We start from the raw sequence: 12,780 nt of genomic DNA, 5'->3' as shown, positions 1-12,780 counted from the left end.
GGCAAAAATTGTTTCATGTGCATATGTGGAAAATATATACACATTCACATGTCTTAATACACACACACACACACAAAGACAGGTTGGCGGGGAGGGACAGTGAATTAGTGCTTAATATCAGATATCTTCCTTGATTACTCTCCCCTCTAATATCAAGGTAGCATCTCTCACTTAGACCCAGAACTCACCAATTTGTCTAGTCTCCCTAGCCGGCTTGCTTCACATCCTCCTGTTTCCATCTCCTGAGGGCTGGGCTTACAGGAAGGCTTCTTTACCCACCCAGATTTGTGTCGGGGCTGGGATTTCAGACTCTGGGCTTCATGCTTGTGTGGTGAATGCTTTACCCCACTGAACCACCTTCCCATCCCTGAAGTCCAATATTTTTGGTCCTGGTGCAAATATCCCATTGGAAGGACATTAGAATTTGAGGTAAGATTTGCCATCTTCTCCTAGAAATAGCCCACCATTTATTTTATCTACTGCATCGATACATCCCAGAGATACTTAAATACGTACAGCTGCACAGAAATATACAGATGTTGACCTGGACTGCACATTTGTAATTTGTGGGTATAACCTAGAAACTTGGCTTAAGCATCACCTTTTTCACTTGTTTCATTTTTCTCCCTTTAATTTCTGTAAAGCAATGTTTGAACTACCGCAGTAGAGGGAGGGGAAGTGAACCGTGAGACTTCTCAATTCCCTGTCCATCAGCTGGCATTCTTAACACAGCCTTGGGATCGTGTGTATGTTTTTAAACATTCTCAGAAATGCATATTATAGCAAGCTTTAACCACAGGTGCCTTTTCTGAATATGTTGGTTTTGATGGTGTTAAGAATGGAGGCATACTCCTGCCTGGGTCTTTGTCTTCAGCTGGGAAACAGATTCACACAATTCACATCAACTTTGTTGACAGGCGATCGGCAGTCAGAAAGTTTTTATTTATTTATTCATTTGCCCTTTAGTTTTTAGTGGTGGAAAAAATTAGACACGGGATGAGGCTGACACAAACTCATTAATAATTGTGAGCATTAGAAATTTGAAATGCATTTCCATGTGTCAGTTCAACATAGACTTAATATATGACTATGCTCACAACAAATATGAAATATGGAAAATTAACTTGGGGGGAAGCAAGATTCTTATATTCTGCTTACACCAGCTGTACTTAAGTCAGATCTTACAGCAGACAATGAATGTGGGAATTGAAATGAAAAGGGTACGCAAACTGAACTCTGGGTTATAAAAGGAGCTCATGAACTTGGGTGGATAGGCAGTGTGGATATGGTAGAAGGAGGAGTCAGGTGACTAAATTCAAAATACATTTTACGAATACATGAAATGCTCAAGGAATCGATGCAAATAGTATATGAAATTCATCTGTGTGTGGCCAGGCTGCAGCAGTATTCTCAGGACACTGAAGACTAACAAGGACAGTTGGTATATGGTATTCTGCTGTCTTCCACTTGAATGATAAACCTTAGAGATATAATCTTAGATGATACCTTAAGCAAATAAGATTAAGAAAAACACACCTGCACGTGACAGTAGGGGATGCTCCAGAGTCATCAGTCCTCATCATAAGCACAGCCCTTTTCAACCCACTCAAACAGTGGTTAAGAATATCTCCTGGGATGATGGTCTCTCACAAGAAAAGAGTCTTCATCTTCTTCAAGAACTTTGCTTTGTCAGAATAAAGCAAATGTTCCCCGAAAACTTAAAAGGGACTTCTGTGGTTCAATTCAGATTTACCAGAGATTTAAGGAATTTATAGTGTCTGTAGTCATCATGAAGAAAATGTATGTTACTAAGAGCACAAGACTAAAGACTCTCAGGGTTGCAGTATATGTGTGTGTGTTTGTGTGTGTGTGTATGTATGTATGTATACACACGTGTGTGTGTGTGTGTAATTGGAGCATCTCTGTTGCTTCTGGATGGCATGACATATTAAACTCTGGCTCTTTTTCTGATTTGACTCTGCATCCAGTGGAAGATGTCCAATCCATACCTTATCATTAAACTTACATTTCCCTATATTTCAGTCACTGTACGTCTTTCAGAAGAGAAGAAACAGAGTCTGTTTCTCCAAATACTATCTTGACTTAAACACTACAGTTAAATCTGTTCTTTCATTTGTCTACAAGCCAGAGCTCTGTTTGTTTGTTTTTTGTTTTTGTTTTTCAAGACAGGTTTTCTCTGTATAACAGCTCTGACTGTCCTGGAACTTACTCTGTAGACCAGGCTGTCCTTAAAGTCACAGAGATCTGCCTGCCTCTGCTGAGATTAAAGGCATGCACCACCTCCACCTGGTTTCTTCTGCAACTTTCAGTTCTGGTTTCTTCTTCTATCTCTTTCTATTAATCTGGGTTTCCCCTTGCCTCCTTAGGCGCTGTTTGAGCACAAGTGGACATCCTTGTCCTGTATTCCAGCTCTCACACTGCTTTATCCATGAAGGTTTTCTGTGCTTGCCAGTACATTTATGAAGCTCTCCCCTCTCCTAACTGTGTTTGCCAATAAGAGAGGTGAAGAAAAAGCAGAGTATGTGCTGAGCTGTGTCTTGACAGAAAACTCATGTTGAATCCTTAAACACCAGAATGTGATTGGTCTGGGGAGCGAATGTGGTTTAAAAAGGCAAATGAATTTGAATTGTATTGTTTAGTATTAGGTATCAACTTGGGTGGGCCACAGTGCCTAGATATTTGGCCAAATATGATGATTGTTTCTGTGAGGATGTTATTGGATGAGATTTACATTCAAATTGGTGGACTTTAAGTAGATCAGATTATCCAACATAATATGTTCTGCTGTACTCAATCAATTGAAAGCCTGAAAACATCGACATTGTGACCTCCGGTGAAATAAGAAGGAAGTCTGCAGTCCAACCTGCCACCGCACACCAGATTTTGGACTTGACAGTCTCTGTTATGTTGTTGCTGTGGCTGGCTTGATAGGACAATCTATGCCAATGATAATTTGGAATTTCTGAGGGGAGGAAAGGGGAACCTCTCTTTTACAGATCAGTTTTCTTTGGATGAAGGTAATTAAAAATAAATGTATGCCCACACATTACCCTCTTATCTCTAGCATTGTTTTTAGAGAGCTTTCTCCCACGGCTGTCACTATCTGAGTTTACATGCAGCAGTTGTGTTTCTGGAAAAGTGTGAGGTATAAATTAAGGGTCAGTACTGAGGAAATTCCTGTCCTTCAGCCAAGAAGGGTGGGATGCTCTTGTTTGCATTGTTTTCTTTAGAACATTTTGCAGTTTCCAGGGTATCTGCATACACCTGCCCTCAGTAGAATCCTCACTTCCGTGGAAAGAATATGAAAACCAAATGGGAGATTAACTCCAACCAAGGAGAGGCAGATTCCATTTTTAGTCATGAAGACTGGAAAAATAACAGGGAAAATTGTTATTTTAAGGTGAGACAAACAATATAGTGTGCTCTATGTTCTATTAGCTTTTTATTAAGGCATTGAGATTGCATAGAATCAGAATGTTTGCAGGGCAAAGGAAACTATTGGCAGGGTGAATAATAGACAGGCTTCAGAACGGAAAAAACCTTTGCTAGTTATACTTCAAACATGAGAGTATAGAAATAATATATAAAGATCTTTAAAAATCGAGCACCAACAAAATAAAACTGCTCACCAAGAGATGGTGTAAGAAATGGAATGAATGGTTCTCAAAAGAAGGATGACAAAGGACCAATAATAGTTTTTTTTTCTTTTTTTTTCTTGCTGATTTTTTTATTAATTAATTAATTTAATTATTAAAGATTTCTGCCTCTTCCCCGCCACCACCTCCCATTCCCTCCCCCTCCCCCAATCAAGTCTTTCTTCCTCCTCAGCCCAAAGAGCAAGCAGGTTTCTCTGCCCTGTGGGAGGTCCAAGGACCACCCACCTCCATCCAGGTCTATTAAGGTGAGCATCCAAACTACCTGGGCTCCCACAAAGCCATTACATGCAATAGGATCAAGAACCCATTGCCATTGTTCTTCAGTTCTCAGTAGTCCTCATTGTCCATTATGTTCAGAGAGACCGGTTTTGTCCCATGTTTTTTCAGTCCCCGGCCAGTTGGCCTTGGTGAGTTCCCGATAGATCATCCCCATTGCCTCAGTGTGTGGGTGCACCCCTCGCCGTCCTGAGTTCCTTGCTCGTGCTCACTCTCCTTCTGCTCCTCCTTTGGATCGTGAGACTTCAGTCCAGTGCTCCAATGTTGGTCTCTGTCTCTGTCTTCTTTCATCGCCTGATGAAGGTTAATATTCAGGGGGATGCTTATATGTTTTTCTTTGGGTTCACCTTCTTATTTAGCTTCTCTAGAGTCACGAATTATAGTCTCAATGTCCTTTATTTATGGCTAGAAACCAAATATGAGTGAGTACATCCCATGTTCCTCTTTTTGGGTCTGGCTTACCTCACTCAGGATAGTGTTTTCAATTTCCGTCCATTTGTATGCAAAATTCAAGAAGTCATTGGTTTTTACTGCTGAGTAGTACTCTAATATGTATATATTCCATACTTTCTTCATCCATTCTTCCATTGAAGGACATCTAGGTTGTTTCCAGGTTCTGGCAATTACAAACAATGCTGCTATGAACATAGTTGAGCATATACTTTTGTTGTATGTTTGGGCATCTCTTGGGTATATTCCCAATAGTGGTATTGCTGGGTCAAGAGGTAGGTTGAACCCGACTTTCCTGAGAAACCGCCACACTGCTTTCCAAAGTGGTTGCACAAGTTTGCATTCCCACCAGCAATGGATGAGAGTGCCCCTTTCTCCACAACCTCTCCAATTTTCAATATCTTTAGTAAATAGGGATAAGTAAATTAAATTACTTCGAGATTCTGTTTCACTCCAGTCAGAGTGATTGTCATTAACAAAAGAAGAGAGAAAATCTGGAGGAAGATGAGTGAAAAGAGCATTCTTATCCACAGATCTTTTAAGTATAAACTGGTGGATCCATTATGGAAATTGGGTGGTTTTTACCCAAGTAAAAATATGACCCAGCTGTACCACTTCTGGGTATGTAGCCAAAGGAGTTGATATCTTACCACACAGACAATTGTACATCCATGTTTATTGCTGCTATTTCACAATAACAAAGAGAATCATCTTAGCTGTCTATCAACTGAAGACCTAGAATAAAAATGCACTACATATACACAGTGGGATTTTAGTCAGCAACAAAGAAAAATAAAATTGTGAAACTTGCAGAAAAATGAATGGGTCTGGAAATCATTATATAGTGAGGTAACCCAGACTCAGAAAGACAAACCTCATGCTCACTGTCCTCTGTGGATCCTCGCTTTACATGTTAATGTACATGCGTGTGCGTGTGGGTGGAGGCCATGGAGCTGGAAAGGGAAGAGCAAGCAGGGTAAAAGAAGTTAGAAGGCTGGGAGGGGAGGATGGTGGGAGGCTGTGGTTGGGATATAAAATAAATAGGTGAATAAAGAAAACAAGAAGTTAGAAGGAAACCAGAGTGGGTTTCCCACAGGTGACATGAAAAGGGGGGCTACTTTGAGTATAAGGACACAGGGGGATCAAAATCAACAAAAACAAATTATGCATGGCAATTCCATAATGAAACCTATTAATTCCTATGCTAATTAAAATAAACAAACAAAAATCATTTGTAGATATTTCCAAGTACATGGCTTTTCAACTTTTCCAAGAAATAATGAAGAATGTTTCATTCACTTACTTGCACTATTCTCTGTCTTTTAGTCCTCTCCTTTTTGCTATAAATATTTTAAAATGGATTGGTGTATGTTTTTTGCTAACTATATGTTTGTATATAGGTTTGTATTCATGTAATATACTTCTCAGTGTTGACCTGTATAGATTCTGGAAATTAACTGTCATCACAAATACATATGCAGTGTTTCCTTGACATAGCATTCAGTCCCCTTTCTTCCGTGTGGGAATGAACCCATTGCTCTGAGGTTTAGCTGTACTCATTTTGCAATTGTATATGCCAGTTAATCATCCCAGATGTAAGCCCCAGCTGCACCCTCCCTGTGTTTACGAGCATGCTCCCCTTCAGGTAAACACTGCAATTCTGGCAGAGAAGTGGGCCTGATGAATCTGAATCCTGCTCGTTAGGTACGCACGCGACATTTTAAAGAACATTTACATTCTACAGGAAAGAATGCTAAATCCCAGGAAGCTTGAATTCTTGCCTTGCCTCAGCCAATTTGGTTTAAACAAGTCAATTAGTCTTAGTTTCCACATCTGTAAATTGGGATAATGTTATTTACTTTAGAAGATTGCTGTGGAAATTAGCAGAAATTATTTCATATAATTTTGCAGTGCCTGATTGTTGCATTGGCACAGGAAATGATGATTTAACCCCTTCTCTTCCAGGTGGAAAATAATGATATGATATGTTTTATCCTTTAAATGAATTATGAGGAAAAGGTATCATAATAAACGAGTGTACATCCTTTGGGAGAAATGTCTATGTCAAACTGAGGTACGCGCGCGCGCGTGTGTGTGTGCGTGCATGTGTGTGCGTGTGTATTAACATGTTTCATTCACACAGCAACCTTCTGTACTACATCCATTAGTCTTAGTCTAACTGTACAACACCAGTCAGCAAAAGGGGACCTTTTTGCGTCCTCCTGTGAACCTGCCTGAGCTTTAAAACCCAGTTCTATTCAATATGAAAAATAAGAGTTGAAAAGTTTCAGAATGGTCTCCATACAGTCAGGTCATTGTTCTCGTCGGAAATTAATGAAGAGCTTGCCAGTTAATATCTTCTTTCAAGCTGCTGACAGACTCAGTTCACGGAGGACAGTGCTTGCCAGGTGGACTGAGTCCTTGGCTGGCCAGAGTGAGACATTCATTCATTTTTTAGCTTTGGGCAGGTGGAGGGAAATTCACAGAATTAAACAGGTCTGTCAGGAGAGCAGGCCGGGAACGAGAGAGACTGTGCACTTAACTGCTGAGACGTCTCTCCAGCCCCTACATTACTTTCATTTACCAATAAAAAGGGCAAAGAATAGGGTATGACTGATAAACAAACAAGATGACTACAATTCCCAGAGATACTTGCCCGACCAGGCAGGAGCAAAAAGGTACAGACCCGGAGACCTTCCCAAATACAGTACATTAAAGGAACAGAAAGAAACCCTGCATAACCCTCATTGAGCCGCTTACCTAAAACTACAGCCTGTGGTCTGCAATTAGAATCTCATAGATCATTTTGTTTTAAAAATACATAAGAAAAATATTTGAAGATGGCACTTGTGGTTCTAGAATTACTGTCACACTTTTATTATTTAGCCTTGTCGCTTACATCAGGTTTGAAGGGTCAGGGGACTGACTGATCCTGGGACAATGAGAAGTCATAAAACGGCTCCTGGCAGGGAAAAGATGAAATTCCCCTCAAAAGTAGATGTAGCGAATGAATGCATTACAGTAAAGAACACAGATCTGTATAGAAGAGTGGCTTCAGTGGCCACTGACAAGGTGTTGACTCATGCTAACCATCTTTTATAAGAGTTAGTCTTTGGAATTATCACTACCTGTTACTGCTACTCATTGAAAGTTGGATGGGTGGGAAAGAGAGCTGTGGTTGCCTTAGTTAATTTTCTGGGTGATGTCTTTGTCTGCTGAGATTTGTGTGCTGTTGTAAACTTTTTGTTGGTAATATCGGATATCTAATAATTTGTGTGTTCTGGATGAACTGTGCATGGCAGTACGTAAAAGCACCTGGAAAATCCAATAGGGAGGACATGAAAAGGGAAAGTATTTATATAATTTCTCCCTAGCTATAAAACCCTAGATGAAAATGTAAATTTAAATTAGCTTAATGCATTATTTACCAAAAAATATAAATAAACCAGCAGTGCATTTAAACCCCTGGATCATTCTATGAACATCTGACACTCATCCTTATGTGTGGAGTTGCATAGATGAAGCCTAAATGAGTTGGTAAATGCTTACACGTTTTTTCTCATGGGGATAGCTATAGCTTTTGGTTTCGGGTTTCTATAAAACACCATTTATCTTTTAGGTATTTAACTCAGCCTTATTAAACAGAGAGGCGTAAAAGCATAACACTGTGTTTAAGTGCCGTGAAAAGGAAGTATGCTACCAGAGAAACCTGAGAAGAATTCTGCTTTTCAAGGAAGAAGTCCGCTACTAAGAAAGCTGCCAAGACATTTTTTTTTCATGTTTCTTCCTGTGTTCAATTTTCTGTATCCAAGATCAGTAATCCCCAGTACTTTGGGCACCGTGCAAGCCTTCTCCACAGTCCCTAACTTCTCTCGTTCTCCGAAGTTCAGTGCAGAAAAATTACAGATCCAAGTAGAAAGATTGCATTAGTGATCTGCCTCGAGCTTTTGTTTAGTGCACTCTAACATGAAGGGAAGGAAGTGGAACACCCAAGGGGAGGAATGGAAAAAAAAGATGCAAAATAACCGTATCTCTCAATGGGTTATCTTCAGAGACATAACCCAGAATGTGCTTAGTATTAATTTCCTCAAATGTATGACTTCCTAAAAATAACCTCAGGCTACCTTTTGAACAAATTATTTCCCCAGACCTGATGTCAGATACCATATTTAGGACAATGGGAAGATTCATCTGTTCATTTAAACTTTATCATCTCCCATCCCACAGTAACAGATGTTAGTCATTGAAAAAGAAACAAGGACCAGAAACTCAAGAGAGAGGCTTGAAAATCCAGTAAGTGGAAGAGACATGCTGTGCTGAGTTTGTAGTTAGTGTCACCACTGGCAACAGAGGGCTACTTAGCTTTCAGAAATTAAGTCTGAATTTTTTTGTTGTTTCCCACTTAGCCAGAAAGGCCTAGGAAAACTTAGTTTGAGACTCCCTTTAAGATGAATCTCTACAACGTAATTACATTATAGTCTCTTACTCAGAGGTGTTGTTAATTCAGAGCCAAAGAGATTTTTTTTAAAAAAAGGATTATACATTAGATTATTATTGGTAAAATATTTTACCTATGGGTTTAATGTCAGTTCTTTATAAGATGGTCTACTAGGATGATCCCAGTTAAGATTCCTAGCAATAATGGATAAGTAACCTGAAATGGCCATCTCCTATGATCAGATTGGTGACTACCCCAACTGTCATCAGAAAACCTTCGTCCAGCAACTGATGGAAACAGATGCAGAGATCCACAGCAAGCATTAGCCAGAGTTCGGGAAATTCTCCTAAACAGAGGGAAGTGACCCTTCTAGGAGTGAGAATGGTCAAGGACATCACAAGAAAACCTATAGAAAAAACTAACCTGGCTCATAGGAACTCATAGAGTCTGAACCAACAACCAGGGAGGCTGACCTAGGCACTCTACATAAATGCAACAGTTGTTTAGCTTTGTCTGTTTGTGGGACTCCTAATAATGTAAGCAGGGCTGTCCCTAATGCTTTGGCTGACTCTTGGGAACCTATCCCTCACACTGAATTGCCTTTCCCAGCCTGAATACAAGGGGAGGAGCTGAGTCTTACTCAACTTGCTATGCCATGCTTTGTTGCTACCCATGGGTGGACTGCCCCTTTCTGAACAGAAACTAAAGAGGAGTGGGTTAAGCAGGGCAGAGAGAAGGGAATGGGAGGAGAGGAGGGAGGGGAAAACTCTGGTTGGGATGTAAAATAAATACATAAATAATTTTTTTTAAAAAAGGATTTCCAAAGAAATCTACATTACAATCTGGAGTAGAGGTAGGTACCCAAACTGAAATGCTGAAAACTCTTGTTTTCTTTATTCAGGGTCACAGGATGATAGAGAGGGCTTTGAAATGATGGGAGGCTGGGTTGGGGATGGTAGCTTGCTTGGCATCCCACTATATTAGCAATGTAGAACTTAACCTTCCAGGAAGAAATTGAGCAGATAGATCCAAAATGGAATGGAAACATGAAGGGATTAATTTATTTTTTCTCAAATACTTCTCTGTTATTCCTTTGCCTTGGCAGATTCTAGAATGACAAGTGTTCCTTTATGATGAAACATAGAAGAATTAAGGTACGATTCTGTTGCTGGAGACACCACATAACTTTGACATAGAACTTGGAGGAATGGAGGTGGGACTTATCTGGAAGTTTTCTCCTAGAGGACTAACTCCTCACTGCTGTATAAACAGCTGAGCAAGAGAAGCAATCAGCAGTCCGTAAGGTCTACAGACCACAGCAATGACTGGAGCAGCAAGATATCTGAGCTGGTACAATAGTGGCGTTGTTATCTTGGGGCTAACCAACAACTTTCTAATTGGACTTAAGTCTCACTTAAGAGGCTGGAATTGATGCCTGGTAACCCAGTCAACTACCAGAGGCTGGAAAGGTCACAGACTCACAAAGAAAGTTTGCTACTGCCATTTTCCTAAACCAATATAATTTCTACATGTTGTAAATTCTTATTCTTAAGCTTATAGATAAATCTTTCTCTCACCCCTTCATCAAACAGTTTTGTTGCAACATACAGTGACTATTACAGAGAAAAACAATTGATTGAAATGCATAGAATAAATGACCATGGGGTACCCAACCCCGACTGTTACATCTACAACACAATTCTTATATCTGAGGCTCAGGAAAAACCCAGGAAGAAGGAAATGAAGAGTCTAAGAGCCAGAGAATCAGGATGTCTGATGTTAGATAGTATCTCCTGGGAAAACAACAGGGAAAATGAACCCTTGAAATCTCAACAATATCGTTTCCGGAACAAGATCATCATAATGACAATACTAATATCACTTCGTGCTCTGACTTAGTCAATGTTCTCTTGCTGTAAAAAAACACTATGATTATGGTAACTCTTATAAAGAAAAGTGTTTAATTACAGTTCAAATGTTTAGTTTATTATCAACATGGGAGAAAGCATGCAGCTTGTAGGTAGGTAGTCATGGTGCTAGAGGAGCTGAGTGTTCTACATTCAGATCCACAGGAAGCAGGAAGAGAGAGCAAGAGCGAGAGTGAGAGAGAGAGCAAGAGCTAGAGAGAGCGAGAGAGAGTGAGAGAGAGCGAGAGCGAGAGAGAGCGAGAGAGAGAGAGAGAGAGAGAGAGAGAGAGAGAGAGAGAGAGAGAGAGAGAGAGAGAGACTGGGCCTGGCTTGAGAATTTGAAGCCTCAAAGCCCACTCTCAATGATGCACTTTCTTCAGCAAGGTCATACTTACTCCAAGGCCATGCCTCCTAATTCCTATCAAGTAGTACCATTCCTTAATGAAGAAGCACTGACATCTATGATCCTATGGGGAGCAATTCTTACTCAAACCACCACACTTTCCAAAGTGGGCAGTGGAAATTGCACAGGGTCACACCCCTAGTTGAAGAGCTATAGGTCCTTAACGACTAAGGAGAGGAGGAGAAGTAGTGTCCTTCAAGGATAGCTTCTGAATAGGTTGTCCAACGCCAAGTGGTCAGCCCTGGTCAAATGTAAATATGAGCAATGATAGGTGAACTCAGTGTGTTTTATATACATACAAACACACAACATAATAATATTACAAAGAGAAAATTATGAATTTGGGAATGGGAACGTTGGAGTTTGGTGGGAAGGAGCAGGAATGATGTAGATGCCATGCTCATGGGTGGGCTTCTAAAAAATGAAATTAAAAGAATAAATAAAAAATAGAATTTGTTAGATAGAAGACTAACTTGCTGGAGTTTTTTATTGGTAAGAACTCTATTTCAGTTACTGTTTACTTGTCGAAATGATGGTTGGCAAAACAATCACAGATGAAGAAGGTGCTAGAAATTAGAAAAGAAAAAACTATTTCCTCCCATCATCTTCATTTTACCATAAAAGAATTTTTAAATTGCCCTAGCAATATCCACATACACCTTCTATCACCAGAATTTAAGTCACTTATTAGACTTACATTATATGAATGATAAAGTTGAATAACCAAAATCATTTCAGAGAACAGAGTTTAAATAACCAAGTCCTCATACATTGTAAACAGCAGAGCTGAGCTTCCAATCTCGGTTTATTTGACTCAAAAGTTGGCTCTCATCCCAGTACCGTATGTTGAGAGCCCTTTCTCACTACAATGTATTTTTTTTGAAAGGTTTCTTATGAAAGAACATTCTAATATGAATTCTTAATCGCACTACTTGTTTTTCACTATCATATGAAGAACACCTAACATATAATAAAAATGTTTTGAAACTGGGACTGGTGAGATGGCTCAGCAGTTTAGAATACTTGTTACTCTTGTAGAGGGCCCTGGTTTGGTTTCTAGAACCCACACGGGAGTCAACAACCAATTGAAAACTTCAGTTTCTGAGAATCTGACACCTCCCCCTGGCCTTTGTGGATACTACATACATGTGGTGCAAAGATTTGCAGGTAGGTAAAACAGCCATAGATATAAAATAAAAGTAAATCCATCTTTTATAAATTTCCAAAGCACAGAAGGAAGTCACGTGGTTTCTCTGGAAGGTGAATCTGCAGGATCAACCAGTGTCGTAACATAACACAGGCAGGAGGTAGTCAGTAACAGCGCCAGTCGTGCAGAACTTTAGAGACACCGCCTTCAGTAAGAAAACTGGGATGATCACATGTAATCTGGAATATTCATTCACATGCAAACCAAGTGCTAACCTTTAAACAACTGTCGACAAATATCTTATTTTCCTGTAAAGATTATATCCATGTCATCTCCAATGACCCACCACAAAACAGAACTTATTTAAAAAGTTTTCAATGAATGCTTCCCATTGACAACAGTACTAGACATTCTAGAATAAACATAACAGATAGGATGTTGGAGTAGTCAATGAGTGATCTAAAAGATGACAAACAGCAAGC

General features: G+C 39.8%; 1 protein-coding gene across 3 annotated transcripts in view; it reads right to left on the bottom strand.

Moving 5' to 3' along the window:
• Nrg1 (neuregulin 1) overlaps positions 1–12,780 on the bottom strand; it is a 977,747-nt gene that overhangs the window by 563,364 nt on the left and 401,603 nt on the right. The gene's annotated exons all lie outside the window — the stretch shown is intronic.

Source organism: Chionomys nivalis, chromosome 20 (assembly GCF_950005125.1).
Source record: "Chionomys nivalis chromosome 20, mChiNiv1.1, whole genome shotgun sequence".
Classification (NCBI taxonomy): Eukaryota; Metazoa; Chordata; class Mammalia; order Rodentia; family Cricetidae; genus Chionomys; species Chionomys nivalis.
The sequence above is the reverse complement of the archived record's forward strand: the minus strand, read 5'-3'. Positions and strand labels throughout refer to the sequence as shown.